Consider the following 19640-nt stretch of genomic DNA (forward strand, 5'->3'; position numbering starts at 1 on the left):
ATCTGTCAATCGTTACGACCAGAGATACCGGCTCGAATATTGGATTTTGCTGATAGTGCCGGAAGCCATGACGTTTTTAACCGTAATCCATCATCCCTATTAATATTTTCAGGGTTTCTATGGATTTAAATGGAAAGAAAGAAGGAAGAAGGACACACGGTGGAAACCCAAAAATCTACTACAATAATTATTTTTTGCTTTATATGTTTGTTGTATCTTGATTCACCTATTTTTCTCATCTCAATTTCAGGTTGTGAATGTCTTTAATTAATATTTTTTTGTGTATGTACTGTCATTTCCCTCCATTTTGTAAGTGAAAAACATGCTGTCACTTTTATTTTGTTGTCTGGTTTTTCGTCTGGATTTTAGGACTTGGAGGTGAACAAATAACACACCGAAATTGTTTTGGAAACGACAAGGTATATTTACGTTAATATTATATAATAGTTACATTTTTAATAATTTATTTTACGGAGGACGAAATGTACGTGTTTGCGATTTTGCTGTTTGCAGCGTTCTGCCCGCCATCTTGTGTTTCGCTTTCAACCAGAAGTATTGTCAAAAAGGCGACGTTGCAAATATTTTTCAACCGTCATAAGCTACGGCATTGCCGGCTCTATTATTTTTATTATTTATTTTCGTAATCAGCGCTTTACTATTTGTTGGATCTGATACCGACTCGGGCCTCTCCAGATACACAGAGACATCCCCAAATGGGGACCATACGGGGGTGTAACAGTACTTAAGTATATAATATATATTTTTTAATAAACAATAAATTGAATGCCAACATATTATTACTACCTATACCTAATCGTTATTTCCTCGAAGAATTCCTTCGCTAGAAAAATGCAATCAGAGAAGATAAAACTTTGGTTTAAGTATTTAACAATTTCTGTAAAATATACCTAACATATCGTTGGGTAAATCACAGCATCTAATTGTATACAAGTGATATTAAAATATAGATAGTGCAAATGAAAGCTCGCTGTAGTAATGAGGTTATCAAAATTAGCGGAAATACGTAGCAATGAAAGATTTAAGCGCGAAATATATTATGGTGCATGTCGCGGACTATCACGTAACGTCACAGTAAGCTGCCGCTACGGGGAAAAAGTGTGTGACGTCGTTTTTCTTGGTGTTTAAAATGTTATCAGACTGATAATCCCATCCCATTTTGAGCCTTTAAACGAACATTAACAGTTGGCAAAATCTGCCAAAATTACCAAAACAACAATGAGGTCACCTCACGTTGAACCGCACTGGATCGACACATGCATGACGTTTTGAACGTTTTTATCATTTTCTAGATGTCTAAACATTTTCGTTTCATGTAAAAATCACGTTTTTTGTTTTTAGCGGTTGGCACTATGTATTTTTTGTGAAAATATTGTCTATTAACTATGGTATGCAGGTTGGGTTCTGTTCAAAATATTATCTATATATATAATTTGCAAGTAATTTTAACGTACGCATACGTATAAACTGTAATCTAATGTATTAGTATTCAAAATACTAATACATTAGATTTCGAACTCTCTATAATTGAATTTAGAGAGGTGGTGATCGTTCAAAATATTCTGCAAAATGATGAAACCATAGACTAAATCTATCGAAGTGACAGCGTGAGAGTGACGTGACATGCATCTCAATTTGATCATAACTTTAAGAACCTTTATCCAGCAGTGAAAAGAGAAGGATTGGAGTAACTATATTTAAAAAGGCTGGAGTGCTTTTGGCCGCCTGAATAATGTCTTCAAAAGATCTGTGCCTAAAGCGCAAAATGTTCAACCAGTGCGTGCTTCCCGTAATCACACATGCGTGTGAAACATAGACCCTAAGTAAAAGAGAGACTCTGAAACTTAGAGTAGCACAACGTGGTATGGAGAGGTACATGCTGGGCATAACGCGAAAGGACAAAAAGAGGAATGAGTGGATAAGGAAGCAGACAAGGGTTTACGATGTAATAGAGTTCATTAAAAGCCTCAAATGGAGATGGCATGGACACATAGCTCGAAGAAGAGACAATTGTTGGACAAATTTAGTCATCCTCTGGTATCCAAGAGGTACTAAACGTCCGCAAGGTAGACCTAGAGGCCGCTGAATCGATGAAATGATAAAGTTATACGGAAGTACGTGGCAGCGCAAAGCACAGGACCAAGAGAAGTGGAAGCAGCTTGAAGAGGCCTTCATTCAGCAGTGGATAGATTCAGGCTGATGATGATGGTGATATTTAAAAAAAGAATTCTGAATCTTTATTACCTACACGGTGATAAAATGATAAAAACTGTTTTGCATTTTGTAATTAAGAAATAATCACCTATATCGCGCAGTGCAAAAGCGGATGTCATTAGCAAGGTGTCGATTACCAGAAGCTGTTCCACACCTTGACCAATAAATTTCGTCCATGCAGCATGTCAAGACACCGGAGAAAGTCCACGACTTGCTAAAATCCCAATTGCAAAACTCGGATTCGACCCTAGTCTCTTGGGATGTTTCATAACTTGTCGCTTTCACTTATGTGGTTATTTTGTAAAGCGATTTTATACATTATTTTAGGTCCGCATTCATGAGATATGAGTGGAATGTCTGACGCCGGACATTTATTAATTAATAAACGAAATTTTATTATGAAAGACGAGGTTTTAAATTTTTAATATCATGTCCTGTTAAGAATTTGTGCAGTAGAGTACCTAGTGACTGTGACTAGTGACTTTACCTGATTAACATAAATGTAGGCAATAATATTTAAAATAAAAATTACAAGATAAAAAGAACTTTTTATATATAACGTTTTTAATTTTTTTGTTGAATCATATAAACTTGACTTGACTAGCTTAAACGATCAAAAAAATAATACTGAAATATCAATTTGACATGTCATAGCAACGCACGTGTATATTAATAATTTAGTTGCTAGGACCCCAGACCCCTAGCAACTGATAATGGTGTTGAAATAACTTTTCATACAAAACAGAATTAACTGAACATGAATTCAATTATACTTAAATATGGCTAAAAGTATTAAAAGAATGCATTGGCATCGTGTTCTGATATATTCTAAAAGTTTCAAATGTCTAGCTAGTCGGTAAGTTAGTTAAAAATCGATTGAAAGATTTGTACCGGACAAAGAACCACCGGACAAGAATACGAGATAAGAAAAACGTTGTAAAATGGAAAATTGTGTTTGTGTAATTGGGAACAATTATATATAATGTTCAATTTTATGAAAAATATTGTAGATATATTATTTTATTTATCTAATAAGTACATTTATGGTTTCAAAGTTATCTAATATTTTCAGAAACTTCTGACTTATCTGACAGGTGAGATAAACACACATCACAAACAAGCACTAATAGTAAAAAAATGTCGCCTGCGCTGTTTCACTTCAGGCATACTAACATTTAATAATATGTGGTTTTGCCATAGGTACTTACAATTTTTGATTATTGTCGATATTTGACATGTCCATTATTGTGCATATCAACATAAAAAGTGGGTGTATTAAAAATACAAAAAATCGCTAAAAATACACTTAATCTTACCTCTAACGACATTTGGAATATGAAACTGTAGATCGTCACATTGTCACACCTTAACGATAAGTAGGGGTCCGCTTCGGGATTTGGGGGCCATGATCTAGGTACAGACGGAGAACCATCTTTTCTCACACCGTGCGCGTGAAAAAGATGGGGTATATGGTTTTTAACTGATCGGCTGACAAGTCTTGTCAGTTTAACGACAGTTTCCAAATTGGCAGAACAGTTAGCTGCGCTAATAAATAACCTACAAAATAAACTAAGTGTTCACCATTTCAAACCATTGCAGAAAAAGTTCGGGAAACCCTGATTTAGCCTATTAAAATCACCAAGTATTTTAATTTTGTTAATTCAGCTTTAGCATTCATGCGCGTGGGTGCGTTGTTTTCTCGGTACCTACCATAATTAATCATTCAAGTCAGGGCATAGTATCATTACATTCATTACATTCATTACATTTTGAAACACGTCCCTTTGTTCCGTTAATGATTAAAGCGGCCGCCATCTTGATAAGAACTGTCAAAAGAGCGATGCAGTAATATTTACGGTGCATCATTTCGAAAACATTTCTCCATCCATAACACTATTATAAAAGTGAAAGTATTTTTATGCCCTGTGGAAACAGGTTCGTCGCATTCTGTATGCATATGATTTTAAAAAATTTACACTTCAGTAATACTTATGTTGGCAACCTTGCATTTTACAACGTTTTTATTAGGTCGTATTCTGATCATCTGACATTTGAACCTTTTAGAATATATCAGAACACGATGCCAATGCATTCTTTTAATACTTTTAGCCATCTTTAAGCAGAATTAAATTCATTTTCAGTTAATTCTGTTTTGTATGAAAAGTTATTTCGGAAGAAATCCGTAATCCAATCCACTATTATTGGTTGATAGGGGTCTGGGGTCCTTGCAACTAAATTATAAATATATACGTGTGTTACTATGGAAATCAATATGAGTGTCAATGTGACATTTCAGTATTATTTTTATCAAATACAAATTTTTTTGATCGTTTAAGCTAGTCAAATCAAGTTTATATGATTCAACAGAAAATTTAAAAACGTTGTATATAAAAAGTTCTTTTTATCTTGTAATTATTATTACTTAATTACACCCACGAAAGCCAATGCATTATATTACAATGATATGGCGATAGTAAAAAATAATTGAATCAAAATTACAGAACTCACAGTGGAACCAGAAATGTACCAATTCATGCAATAGCTTTTGTTTTGGATTTGTGTATGGCTGAAACTTCTCTCAGGATGGGATACGTCTCCACGATATGCCATGTGTAGGGCTTCCAATTAACCGGGGTAAAAATACTAACCGTTTAACGGTTAATTTATGATTAAGTAACCGGCTAACCGGTTATAACCGAAATATTTTTTTTATATGTACGTAGGTACGTTTATTTTTTAAATGAGTGTGTACATTTTATGAAAACAATAATAAATTATAAAGATAATAAAATGAACGAACAAAATAGGTAAAATTTGAATGTATTTTAAAATATTAGATTACAAGATTCAACACAGATTATAAAAATATACATAGAATAATTAATATAAATAAGATTGTAAAAATGTCAAATTACAAATACAGTGGATTGTTAGAGATACTCACATAGGTATAGGTATATAGGTACACTATAAAAAATAATAATAATGGCGAAGTCAAAGTGGGTATATAATAGTGCATCTACATTATGCTGTAAAAATCAAACATCAGAATGACTACAATATAATTTATTCGTTATGTTCACTTATTTTTTAAAACGAAATATTTTAATACCAATGCATTTTTAAAAACATCGATTTTTATAAAAAAATATAAATGTGTATAACTTGACATCCTTTTTATTTATATGAAAATGGTCCAAATATTTAAGCTCGATTTGATATACTTAAATAAAAAGGATTTCAAGTTATACATATTTATATTTTTTATAAAAATCGATGTTTTTTAAAATAGATATAAAAATAATAAAACTATGAATTAGTAAAAAATCTAAACGCTTAAAAATTGAAAACTCATTAAAATTTTATTTATAAATATAACCATAAAAATAATGCAATAATAACATAACCTATGTACCAAATATGTGACAGATTCACATTTGTTTCCAAGAATTGTAAGTTTATCTTTGATTTAAAAAAATCTTTTTAATGTTTTCAGATACATATTTATTAATTATTACAGTTGACATTGTTAATTATCAAAAAAAATATCTCAAATTGCAAGCTTTGTATTTTTCCGCTAGGTTCTCTGTTGGCATATAGGATCACCCTTAAAGCGAAGAGGTGATACTGGAAACGTAATACGGATGACTCAAGATAGTTTTAACCTGATCTGTCCTTACTCAGATGCCGCTAAATACCATCCATAAGAAAATATGCAAGAAGACTGACAAGCGACATGAAACATATTGAAAGCATCGCATGGTGTCCATCTGCTCTGACTATGGAACGAACATGGACAAAGACACGAGGAAGAAACCATCTTAGGTTTATTTATTTAAGAAAACAAAATATTGCCGATATAACAAATCTAAATACAAGACGTGCACAACATGAGAATAAAAATTAGGTTTATTTTCCAGTCCAAAGAGCTGAGATTTTGCATGACATTATCGTATAATATGGAGCAATAAGATGCAACATTTACTGCGGTTAGCGAAACAACTCGGTTACGCCAAAACAATGATAATATTATTATGCATAATGTCGACTGACATAGACATTCAAGTAATACAAAATGCACCAATGTTATGCATATTCAATGCAAACATAAATTATATCCCGTCAGGCCAAGGACGTTAGATACACATTACAATATCTTCTAAATAATATTTGCCATCTATTGAAGGCCAAACATTTAGCACCCACGATGGCCGCGTAGCTTAAGCGTTGGCCTATAACGTCGTGGGTTCCAGGTTCGAATCCTGGGTCTGGCAAGTACACAGATAGTTTTTCAATTTGTGTATGAGTCAGAGTATGGACATAATTTATTTATTATTTATTTATTTAAGAAAATTAAGCATTGTGTACATAACAAATCGAAATTCAGGACGTTCACAACATGAGATTTACATCATAACAAATGTTACACTCGCAAGAGAGAATAATGATAATAATAACAATAACAATAATATCCAATATGGTATCCAAGAGGTACAAAACGTCCGCAAGGTAGACCTAGAGGCCGCTGGATCGATGAAATGATAAACTTCTGCGGAAGTACGTGGTAGCGCAATGCACAGGACCGAGAAAAGTGGAATCAGCTTGGAGAGACTTTCACCCAGCAGTGGATAGATTCAGGCTGATGATGATGATGATGATGATGATGAAAATAAAGTTTTGGGTTGAGCAAGTGGGTAACATTCATTTCTCGTAAAAAATATGGAGGCCCATATGGTCCTATAACGATCGGACATGGTCAAAAAAAATCAAAGCTATTGAGTGAAATTTGTATAATATTCGTGATACATTATGACGTTATGCCATCCAGCGTACAGTGACGTCCCGTGTGGGGTTTGCGGGTAATGCGTTGCATATGGGCAGCACATTATACAGGGTGGCAAATGAAGGAACCAACATATTTTTTTTGGAGCAGTGGCGGTTTACAATCACGCAGAGGCTGCGGTCACTATATTGGAAAATATCGACATCTTTGTTTAAAAAATAATTTAAACATAAAAACTTATAAATATTGTTGTAGGTACTGTAATACATATTTTAATGGCGGTTTATCAAACAGGAAATATTTATACAAGGGCGACACCAAACCAATCATCGCTACAGACCTTCACATTCCTATCTAAAACCACCATTATTTTTTGAGAGTAGGTTTCGTGGAAAGCGACACTATGGCCATCCTCTCACGTGAATACTCAAAAAAGACGAGACTGAAACTCCAGTATCTAGCTAATGTATTTCAATGGCGGCTCGCTGACGGCAAGATTGGAATCTCTCAGTTTCAATATCTCCACAACTGAAACCGAGGAGACCCGACATGCTGCCTCCCAGAATCTCAGTTGCTAGTCACCCATTAAACAGTGGTACCAATATCAGTAGATTCGATGAAAAATCATATTTTCTTACCAAAATTGGTAGCACTGAACAAGAAAGAAAAAGCCAAGACGTCAAAAGTTAAAGATGGGCGAACCGATTTTTTATTTAAAATATGAGGCAGATGTTGAGAAATACGCCTGCATGTATAATTGCAGGCTACCAGAATATTACCGTAAAGAAATTACAGGAGAAGCTTGCAATGAAGTAGGAAATACAATGGGTTTGACTATTTGAGGTTATGAGATTATAAGGTTTCAGTAGCCCAGTGTGCGAAGCATCAGTCACTGGCCAGTTTATGAGTTCCATCAGCAACCAGTTTGTCGGATTTTAGTTTCTGCGTGAGAGGGTGGCCTATGTCTCGAGACATCACCGCCGGTATAGTAGAAACAATAGCTGAGTATTCCTTTACTATATCTACCTACCGAAAAGTAAGAAAATATACGAAAACAAAAATAAGGATTCCATCGATATACATTGGATTTAATCCAACTGTCTTATCTGAACCGTGACGCACTGTTTAGTCAAAATATGTCATCGTATTCGTCATATAGTTATATCGAAACATGTCAATGATACCAATAGACAAATTAAAAATATATTTAGGCTGTGTTGCAATTAATAAAAAGAAATTTATACGGCCACTTATATTGGAGAAGGTTACGCCACTATATTAACATATTTATGACGACAGGCTGCGGGCGAGGGGTATCAATAAATCGGAGGTGAAGAGGGACGAGGAGAAGGCTAAACTTTCTTCGGACAGTGGCCAGCTGGTAGCGAGAGTGAATTTAGAAAGGTGAGACCAATCTGGAGCCCGCATATCAAAGAATGGTTAATTTTAATAAATTATTTTTTAAAATTAAATGTTTAAAGTTAAACTTCTTTTGACGCGTTTAGTAGAAGCTAAAATTGATACCGTTACAAAAGTGCGACATGATCGGGGTATACCCAACGCGCATGTGCGAATCAGTCAGCTGTACACAAACGCAAGGTACTCAGTATAACACACGGTTATTCCGTTGCCTAAGCAACGAATTTACTATTGTCGGCCATTTGCAATTCCTTACGTAAACAAAGGATAAACGACAGAGTGACAGTTGTTACTTTAAAAATAAAAACAACGAGAAATAATTATATAATTTAGTAATATAAGTTGAAGTGTATAGAAATAAACCAGTGGCGCTCCAATAAGCGGTCCTTTTCTTGAGTGTGTAATTTAACACGATAATTAAAATAGTAATATTAAATAATATTAATAATTACGGAATGAAGCAATAAAATAATTTTAAACCAGCGGCGCTCCAATAAGCGGCTCTTTATCAGAGTGTGTAATTTAACAAGATAATTAAAATAGTAATAGCAACTCCAATAATTTATTTGAGGCTGTATGGATACTATCCGTTAATTTATACAACTAATTTTCTTTTAATAATGTTGACATACTGTAGTCTAAACGTCAGAAGATATCAGCTATAATATTCATGTTTCATAAATTTTCCGACTAATACGGGTGTAAATGCGAGCTCTGCCATTCTTTGTAGTGACGATTACCTAATAGTTTCCTCCAAACCAAACCGCCCCGCACCACACTCGGTCTTAATCGAGCGTATCACGACACCCTACCTTTGAATGTGAAGCGTCAGCAGTTGTTTATGCCTGGGAATGTCTCAGGAGCAGATGTCCACGACTGAGGTCTTGCACGCACTTAAGTGTGCTTTGATTGAGTTTACTGAGACACAATTTGATCAAAGTGGCCTTTGGAGAATTACCAAAAATAAATGATTCTAATTAATTTAGATAGAATATGTGAAAACAAAGTTTAAATAATACGGAAAAAAAATTCTCATCCAAAATAACACGCCGCATTTTTTAAAGTATTATAGTTGACCTTTGTGGCGAGCAGGTCGGACGGCCCGATGGGCTCAACAGATGGTCTGGTGTGTCCTTGATAACTATCTTAGAAATTAGGAACATCAGTGGCTTGTTCTCCCAAGTTGCAGAACTAACCTGCTATTGGTAATGCCAATTGCGTGGGCAATAACTGTGTTTGAGAGTATCCGAAAAGAAAAACTTTAGAAGAGAAAATTATAATGTAATATGGATATATGGCAGTCACATCGCATACTCGGTATGATAGAGGTCGCTAAGCAGATGAAATGAAAATAGGCTGGACAAATGCCATCATACAGTGGTACCCGAGGGGAACTAAACGCCCACAGGGACACAGTAAAATCTACTGGTTAGACGAACTCACAAAGTTCGGTGGATCTACGTGGCAGCAAAAGACTAGGGATCGAGAAGAGTGGAGGAAGCTAGGGGAGGCCTTCATCCAGCAGTGATTGCTGATGATTGTGATGATATGGCAGGAACGAAGTCTTGCAGGGTAAATGATTCGTACAAAGAACCGTACGCGTTTCGACAGCAAAGTTATACTTTCGAGACTGTTATAATTAATACTATTATATTTGAATATTTTAAATACTTAACTGAAATCGTATTAATGATCAATTCGTAGTGGAATGAGATTGTATTAATTTAAAATAAAACTATATGTACCTAGTATGTATTCGACATAGTTTAATATTAATCAGGCCAAGTTTTATCCGATTCAACGGGACATCGCCCACTGATACAAAATAAAATTTACTATATTAGGAACAACAGATATTACAAAAACTGTAAAATATATCTGTAGGCATATCATGTATATGGTTTTATAATGTCCCATTGAAGAGGACACACTTGGTCATTATTACTGTTAAAATAACTACAATATGTAGTGTTTTATTTTAATTAATATTTGAATATGACATAATAAATTGGTATAAAATTGAAAGCTCATGGATAATACAACTGTTTAAAATTTTGCAAAACATTTTATATAAATAAATACGTAATTAATATACTTACTTAACAAAACCCCAAAATCGAGTTGTTGGTGGCTTTGAAAATAGAAAATAGGCCCACACACTGGGTGATGAAATTTCACACATTTTAAAGCAGAACATAATATTTACCTTGTTTAATAACGTTTCCGGATAATAACGTTAGTTGTTCTATCGGAAATAGATGGCCGTATAGTATTGATATCAAATTCATATCTACATAAAACACTACTTAAAAATACGCAATACAAGGGAAAGACAGAAGAAAATATTGGTAAGTAAGAAAATTAGAAATAAAATAATCGGGTAAGTGCTCATAAGTATCAAAATATCTGATAATAATAATAGTTTTATTATCGGATATTTGATACTAATCAATATAAAATTAATGTTCTTATTTAACAACGCGTGTTTTTGATCTCATTGCTATACGGCCATATTTTTTTCTTTTATATTTTATAGTATCTGCTTTTTATATTTTAGTTTACTTATAAAAATTCAACCTCGTAAAATGTAGTTAAGCACTATATTCTGACCACTGTTCGATTTGAAAAACTTTGATATTTTCACCTCCATTTTTCTGGAGGTTTTATTGGGATTTTTCATCATCAGTTTCCGGTCCGATTCCACTACAGTTTGGCCTTACCTTTTCAGAAAGAAAGCCCATCACGTTAATTGGAGGGGCGGTCAAAGACAGGTCCCACGATCATTTGTTTCTCAGTCAAGTGCCGGCGGTCAACGAGCTCGTGCTATGAAGAATAAAAGCTAGGCAGGGAAAGTAATCCACATAACACGGGCTAAACAACACGCCGGACAATTACACATCGATTGACAGTAATCTAGTATAATAAACGCAATATAACACCATTTTTATTTTCGTTAAAAACAGTGAATAATAATATACATTTATAATTTTTGTACAATTTTATGTGTTATTTAAATCAACTTGTAAAAGAAAATAGTGAACATTGATATTTTATAAATTTAAAACATTCTATAATCCTGTTTTAATTAAATACACATTGTGAAATTTCGTAACTATTTAATAATATAGTGTACTCAAACCAAGTGGTAATCTTTTGACGGTTAAAATTAACTGTAGTAATTATTTGATAGAAGTCAAGGCTCGTGTAAAATATTCGGAGCGGCATTGATATTGGAAACGTATCATTATTGAAATCTCGTGTGGATTATTTGCATATTTTTTTGAAGAAAGAAAGTGATTTAAAATGTCAATGCTATAAATAAAAAAAACGTTCACCAAAGAGAACGTTGTTTTCTTATTCTGTAATAATTATTATAGTACAATAAACGATGGATCCTTGACTATCGTTTATTAGATTTTACGCTGATTTATAGAAAGTGAGTAATATTATTCGGAATCGCTCAATTTATTCGTGAAAGCATTCGAGAACTTACCGTTGAATTTGTTGGTTGAATTATATCTGAAACACTACCAATTACGTGTAAATTTGTGTGTATTGTGTCAAAAATAAACGTCACAATTAAATAACATTCTATTGTTTTTGGTTATTTAAAAAAATACATTGATGTTATTCAGATAATATACAAGTGAAGTGGATACTAGAACCAGAAAAAAGTGTGACAATGATTTCCCGAATGAAGATGTTTATTTTGGTTTTGGTGGCTATCGTGCTGCCAGTTTTCGTTATAGGCGAGGTATATATATAATTTAAATTACATACTAATTATTGTTGTTTTAATTTTAATATTGTCAGAATTCTGGCAATGTATGCTGTCTAAAAAAATAGCTAACTTCACAGGAGAGCCATAAATCAAAGTTATGAAACTAAAAAGTACATATATATATTTTTATTAATGCCAATTATTAGTTTATGTAACTATCGTATTAGAAATCTTATTTTTCGTTCAATTCTCATTATAACTATTATAAATAAAATGAAATATATACCTAGTCAAAGTTGTGAATGTTCCGACAAGTTAAATTTGTTTTCTATAGTAGGATATGCATCAGAATTTTTGAACACCCACGAGCAATTGCATTTATAGAGTGACATCGATTGATCGAAATGTCAGATAGGGCATATTGTCAGAATATGATATTATAAATAAAGCTGAAAGGCAAAGATGTCAACGTTTTGTAAAACTAACTCATTTTAAAGTCTGTAACAGGCGCATGGGCCCCAAGGGGGAGCTGACAGGGCTCTAGCCTAGGGGTCCACGCTCAGGGGGGGCCCGGCGTGGCGGGTCAAACATATATGTAAGATAAAAACACATCACAAATTTGCTCTAATAGTAAAAAAAGTCGCCTGCCGTTATAAGATGCAATTTTTTATTGTTTTGTGTTGATACTCGACCACTCCATAATTCAAGTGGATGTATTAAAACTACAAATAATCGCTAAAAATATACCGGAGGCCCTACTTTTATCTCTAACACAATTTTGAAAAAGGTTATGTTGTGCGTCACATATGCTAATAAACTTAGCGATAGGTAGAGGGGCCCGCCAAACCCTCTTTAGGATGTGGGGGCCATGGGCAAGCGTTACACCTTTAATCTGGATAACGGATAGTGCAAGTCGAAAATCAAAACGATTCATTACAACTTAACTTCTGATTATACGTTTAATCTGGATCATGGATTCGCGGTTCAGATTGAGCAATCTCTACCTATGTATAGTTCTCAGCTTAGAAATACTTGAAATTCTAATTTTACCCATAAAGATATTTTTAATTGACGTACCTACAATGGTACAATAATGAAAACAGCAGAATATAAATTGAACCATTTTTAAATTAACATTTAATATAGACAATTTAACGGTTGTTTTATTTGTGTTTTATTTGAATTAATGTATACACGGCAAATACAGTGTCCCTTGCATTATTTTTGATTGTTATTGAAATGGTAACACGTTCTCTGTGTTTGTTATTAACAAACCTTGCATGTAGATACTAACTACATATAAATTATTCAATTCAATGGTTGGTGTTGGCGTAGATAATCGGTATTTGATACAATTTTTGGACATGACACATACTGTATTTATTTGGTTTCTGTTTACAATTCGTATATATTTATATTGTGCTCTGCTACTCGATTATTTTAATATTGTAGTAAACGACGTTTTTGTTGTATCAAACATAACTGGTCTGTTTTGACGTTGCTATATATTTTAACTATTTCAAACTAAACAAATATACCTACCTACCCTTTTCGCAATTGAGTAGATAGGTCAAAAGCAAAAGAGATTACTCACACATTGAGATATCCACATAAAAATAATGATAGGTTTTAGAGGTTCTAGGTATATAGTATAAGTTTTATTATTTTTAAAAGACCATTGTTTAAATTAAAAAACAATAAAGTTATTTGGTCTAATTTGAACATTTCAAACAGAGACTGTTGTGCATTTCAAAAATGGAAATACGCTCTTTTGTTTTTTATACTAAATTATTAATGTAAGCAATGTCAAATTGGACATATCAACATTTATTTGTGTCAACCTTATTAGTCTTATAACATATTATGTGAAATTACACATGTAACATACATTGGTTAGTCTAAAGTGATGTTACATGTGTGTGTTGTGTTGTGTATTTTGAATAAATCGAATTTGAATGATTCGAATCGGTACAAAATCGTAAGCGAAATAGACAAACTTTCATCTATTTTTAATAAACCATTTCTTTAATTCAACGAATAATTCGCAAGATTTAAAAATGTAACATTCTACATATTGAACCTCAGATATATTCATCTTCTTCTTCCACCCTGTCACGACCCAACATTGGGGCAAAGTGCAAGCACAAGTTCGCGCCACTTCCCTCAGTCCATCGCCAACTCCTGCGCCTCCCGCCATGTCAGACCTGCAGCACATAGGTCGCTCCTGTAGCACCGCTGCAGGGTGAGGGAGGGCCGGCCACGGCGACGGTATATACGCACTAGAAAAAATCACGGAAGTTGGTTAGTAATTAAGGTAATTAATGATTCCTTGATTTAAAACACAAAAACCGATCGTCAAAAATAACGCAATTTGATAAGCATTTCATGTAGGTCGTAGGACCTACTAATTTGAATAATCTTGATTAAGTCGGAGGCCTGTACAGCGCTCGAAATGGAAAAATTTACGAACCGGAGCGCTCGACAGTTTTTTGAAGATTTTTACATAGTAAAGTTATCAAAGTTTATGTGTTTTTTTTCATAAAAATAAGTGTGTTAGATTTTCTATTGTATGGCCTATCCAGCTCAGACGGTCAAATTATTTATTCCACAAGACGGAGCGATAATTTTACCGATTTCACGAACAGGAACGGTGTTCCGGTGCGTTCCGGTCCATTTCGAGCCCTGGGCCTGTAGTAGCTTAATTATTGGTTAAAGCATATTGACACGATACTAGTAGATATACGGGTTCAAACCCGTTGGGCGTCGTATTTTTTTCAAATGTGATGTATGTTATTATGCTTTTTATTAAGATAATATTATATTATTTTATAATTATGTAACATATTACGAAGGTGGCATTTTGTAATTTTCCCTTCTGGTCCAGCTTCAAGGGTTCCAACATACAAAAAAGGTTGAACACTCTGTTGCCATTTCAATTGCCGTCAGTCACCAATGTTATATTAGTTATACACAGTTATCAATTATAGTTACGCCAATGATCCATAAAAAGTAGCCATGTTTTTATCAAGTACGCACAGAGTTACTGCGAACAGTTAGCGGTTGTAATATGTAATTAAACTCACTTTCATTCTCACTTACTTACGCCAGCCTGTCAGTGAGGTTACGCGCACATGTTAATTTTATTTATCAGCCGATTGCTTCACACTCGAAACGGTCGTAACTAAATTTCTCCTTCACTGTGTGGCACATCCATAATAAAGTTTCAAATATTATTATAAAAAAGATTACCTACTGATTGCAAATGACATACATTATTTTCGATTTAGACATGGCGGTTACTTGTCGATGTTTCATAACGTGGAAAGTTATTTTGGTTGCTCGAATAATTTACAATATAAATATTTTACTCTTTTTAGCACTAGGCCATGCGGCCCAATGACAGTAGTGTAGTGAAACTGCAGTGTAAGTAGGTATTAACAGTAACGAAGGGTGGAGGTAGGCTGTTATGATCCGCCATAAAAATTGCACATTAAACTTTGTTAGTCATACGTATTTGTTTTTATTGAACTGACTGCAATTTACAGATGGTATTGGTTAGATTAAAAAAAACCCTGTCTAAACCGAACCATAATAGTTTTGGTGTATTTTGGGCTATACGACAAAATTGTGCACACTTTTTCATTCATACTTATTTGTTTTCGTTGGATTAGGAATATGTACATACTATTACACGTCATATTGTTGGTTCATTTTTTTAAATTCATTATGCCCAACCTAAACCAAACTATAATAGATAAAAAATATTATTCTGTCAATAAAAATTAAGTTACGTATGGTTTAATTGTATAATTTTAGATACCTATTTTATAGATAGATGAGTATTTTTTGACTATTATCTATTATGGTTTGGTTTCGCAGGGTTTAATTGAATTTTAAAAACTAACCAACACCATCTGTAAATTGTAGTCTTATTTCAATGAAAACAAAATACGTATGACTGACAAAGTATAGTGTGCACCATTTATGGCGGATCTGGGTATTAAGAAAATCACGTATATATCTCGAACCCAGAGTCCCTCTATGAAAGGCCAGTGCCTTACGCACCGGACTACAAGGTCCGATGGATGATGTCTACTTGCACAGAACAGATAAATAAGATACAATAATGTAAAAGCAAGTCGCACTAGACCAAATTTTCACAGCCGGGTTTGGTTCGTTACCTTATGGCAAGCCATACAACGCAATAAACACAAAGCGCGCCGAGTGTCCACAATTTAGAGATGCGCATTTCGTTCACGTGATAAATTTCAATGCATAATAGTATGATCATGGGCCCCACATCCTAAAGCGGGTTCCCTATCTATCGTCAAGGTTGAAGGCAGTGTCATGCCCTACAGTAGCGCTTTATAAATGTTCGATGTAAAATTAAGGGTATTCAGTGTAATTTTAGTGAGTTTTGTATTTTTAATACATTCATTTGAATTATGGAGTTATCGGGTAATCAAAAATTGTGTCGCGCAACCACATATGTATTAATATAATAAACTTGAAATAAAATAGGTTTTAAGAGAAATTTATTATTAATTTGTGATGTGTGTGTTTATCTCACTTATCTGGTCGACCCACCACGCCGGCCCCCCTGAGACCGGGCCTACAGGATAGAGTCCTCGTCAGCCCCCCTTGTGGGGACCATAGTTATTATGATACAGACGTAAACATTGAAAATAAGATATTATTCTTTAACATGTGTTTATTTAATATTTATTCTTACTCGAGATTTAAACCTTATTACAGCCTTACTCATCAAGCAACACATAATTCCCATTATATCTGTATTCCCTGGGTGTCTTTTTTTTTTTTTTTAATAAAATGCTGTATCACGATAATATATACTCTTCTATTGACATGTTCAATAGCTCCATAGTTAAGGCACTTAAGCTCTGCATTAAATGAACTTTTTTGTTGTGTACTCAACATATTATTGTCTCATATTGTGGAATACGGAAACATTCAAAACACTATACATGACGTTGAGATATTCATCAAGTATATATATATGGCTATACACAAAGCTGGATACATATTAGGTATATGAAAACTGTAGCATCCCACACCGAAAAAAACATCGAAATCCATTTTACGAAACTATAATATAAATTATACTATTAAATTCTACAGGTAGTACTGATGGACTTGGTAATAATATATTGTCACTATGTATATACATAGTTGTAAATTTTCTATATGGCAACATTGAAATCATTCCTTCAATATAACAAGTATAGTATAAAAGCACGCCTATACTTTCCGTCTTAAAGTTAATCCGTCAACATGTAATTCGATTCATAACCAAGTATTAAAATGTCATGCCGTGTTTGGGCCGTTTAAATCCTTCCTAATGATTTCTGTCACCTGTTTGCACATGTAAACATATATAAACAACAATAAACTCAATCAATCTCAACCATCTTCGGCCTACAAGCTTCGTTCACAATAATACACGTTGGATGCTTGGCTCCAGAATCATAGTCAACAGCTTAACTCTACAAAGCTCTACTGGTATCTCTCTGACTATAAAAAGACATAATAACTATATCTGATATGTTTTGTGTTAATGCTAGTGGTTTTGAGAAAGATTAAATAGAAATCGTAGCGTTAATGTTGAGGTTTATAAAACCCACGTTAAAATTATATTGTTCACTATAGGTACTTTAAAAAATATTGAAAGGGCAATGCGGTTTTATACTTTATACTTTCGGGAGATTTAAAAGTAACGTTTTTCTTGTGATATAAAACCACATTGAATCGTTGGGCTCAATTGTCATTCGACCATGCATTTTAAAGGTACCTTCGAAAATAATATTGGTTTTTTAAAGCCTTTCTTTATGTTGGCCGAATTTAACAGCGGGAATCGAACCCAAACACAAACGCCTTACAAAATTAGTATTTTATCGCTATCCAGGGACTTTCATTAACGCAATATAATGCAGATACTGTTTTAGACCGGCACAATTTATAATACAACTAAATTTAATGAAGTCAAGTATTGAAAAATGAGTGCATAATGTTGACAAGAATTATTAGTTGAATCCGGGGTAGATATACTTCCTATGGGTGAAGAAAAGAATGTGTGGGTATAGAATACCTACTTGGCGGCGCTTTTAGCAGTGTACTGTATAATTTTAAGGTGACGGTGGATCTAGGTGTGGGGCGATTTAACAGAATGCTAGACACTGACCTTTTATGATGTTGCTGACGGTATTGTTTGTTTGGGTTACCCGGTGTTCGGCACTTGACTGCATGGCCCCCACATTCTGAACCGGGCCCCCATGCTAAGATCTTTGGCAGGCCCCCTTACCTATCTAAGGATAAAGGCAGTGTGATACTCTACAGTATCGGTAAAATTATTGTGTATATTTAGTGTTTTTTGTTGTATATTTTAATATATCCATTTGAATTAAGGAGTTGTCGAGTGTCGAGTGTCGATACGCAATTAAATATTTTATCGTACAACCATATAATTTTAGGTAATAACATTATTGAAGGAAAATAGCGCCGCAGGTTTTTACTATTAAAGCAAATTTGTGCTGTGTGTTTATCTCACTTATCTGGTTGACTGGCCTCGCCGGGTCCCTCCTGAGCCCGAGCCCCCAGGCTAGAGCCCTGTCAGACCCCATGCTTGACTGTACACTGTTCACATTATCTAAGGCGCCCGTAGTTTAATGGTAAAACATACTGGCGCGAATCCAGCAGATACAGGTTCAAGTCCCGTCGGGTGTCGTATTTTTTTCTACATAAACGATTTTTTCCAGTGTGTATATGCATGAGATCTTTTCAAATTATATTCCAATAATATTTCTTAAGGCTATACTTCAGCTGAGCCATGGTCTAAAATCTCTAAAACGATCGTGACTACGTGACGCGCAGATTGTGCAAACGACGCGTGACGAACAAAACATAATTTGTCATAAAATGCGTCCATTTAATGTTATGTTTATTGTTATTTAAGTAATAATAATAATATATTCATTGACATGTTTTGTTTTTCGAGTAAATGCGTAACGTTTTTTAGTCATCTTTACACGATTTAAGAATTAATTCCTCCGACACCAACACAAAACAAATTGACGTGCTCACAGGTCGACTATCGCTCTCCGACTGGCAACGCATGCAAAATTACGTCACACCTATTGTTGAAAATTATTTTCCGTTTCACTGAAGTGTGCTTTCAACAACACACAAAATAATTTTTGAGTCGCTAATTTTGTGATTGTCCCGATGCCGTGGATATGTTAACAGTTGTCGAATAAACGTTTTGTTTATTTTTTCAATAACCGATTTGGAAATCTCTGGCTTTAACGACCCAGAGAAAGTAGGCTTCGCTGCAAAATGTCGTTATTTTTTTTTCATTATTTATAACAGAGAGATTCACCGTTACAAACGGATGAAATTCCGAATAACCGTCCCGTTATCAAAAAATAAATAAAAATAAACGAAAAGTAAAGATCGCGAGAAGCGGAACTT

Source organism: Rhyacophila brunnea, unplaced genomic scaffold, assembly GCF_057557595.1.
Source record: "Rhyacophila brunnea isolate RB1 unplaced genomic scaffold, BYU_Rbru_1.0 scaffold_18, whole genome shotgun sequence".
Classification (NCBI taxonomy): domain Eukaryota; kingdom Metazoa; phylum Arthropoda; class Insecta; order Trichoptera; family Rhyacophilidae; genus Rhyacophila; species Rhyacophila brunnea.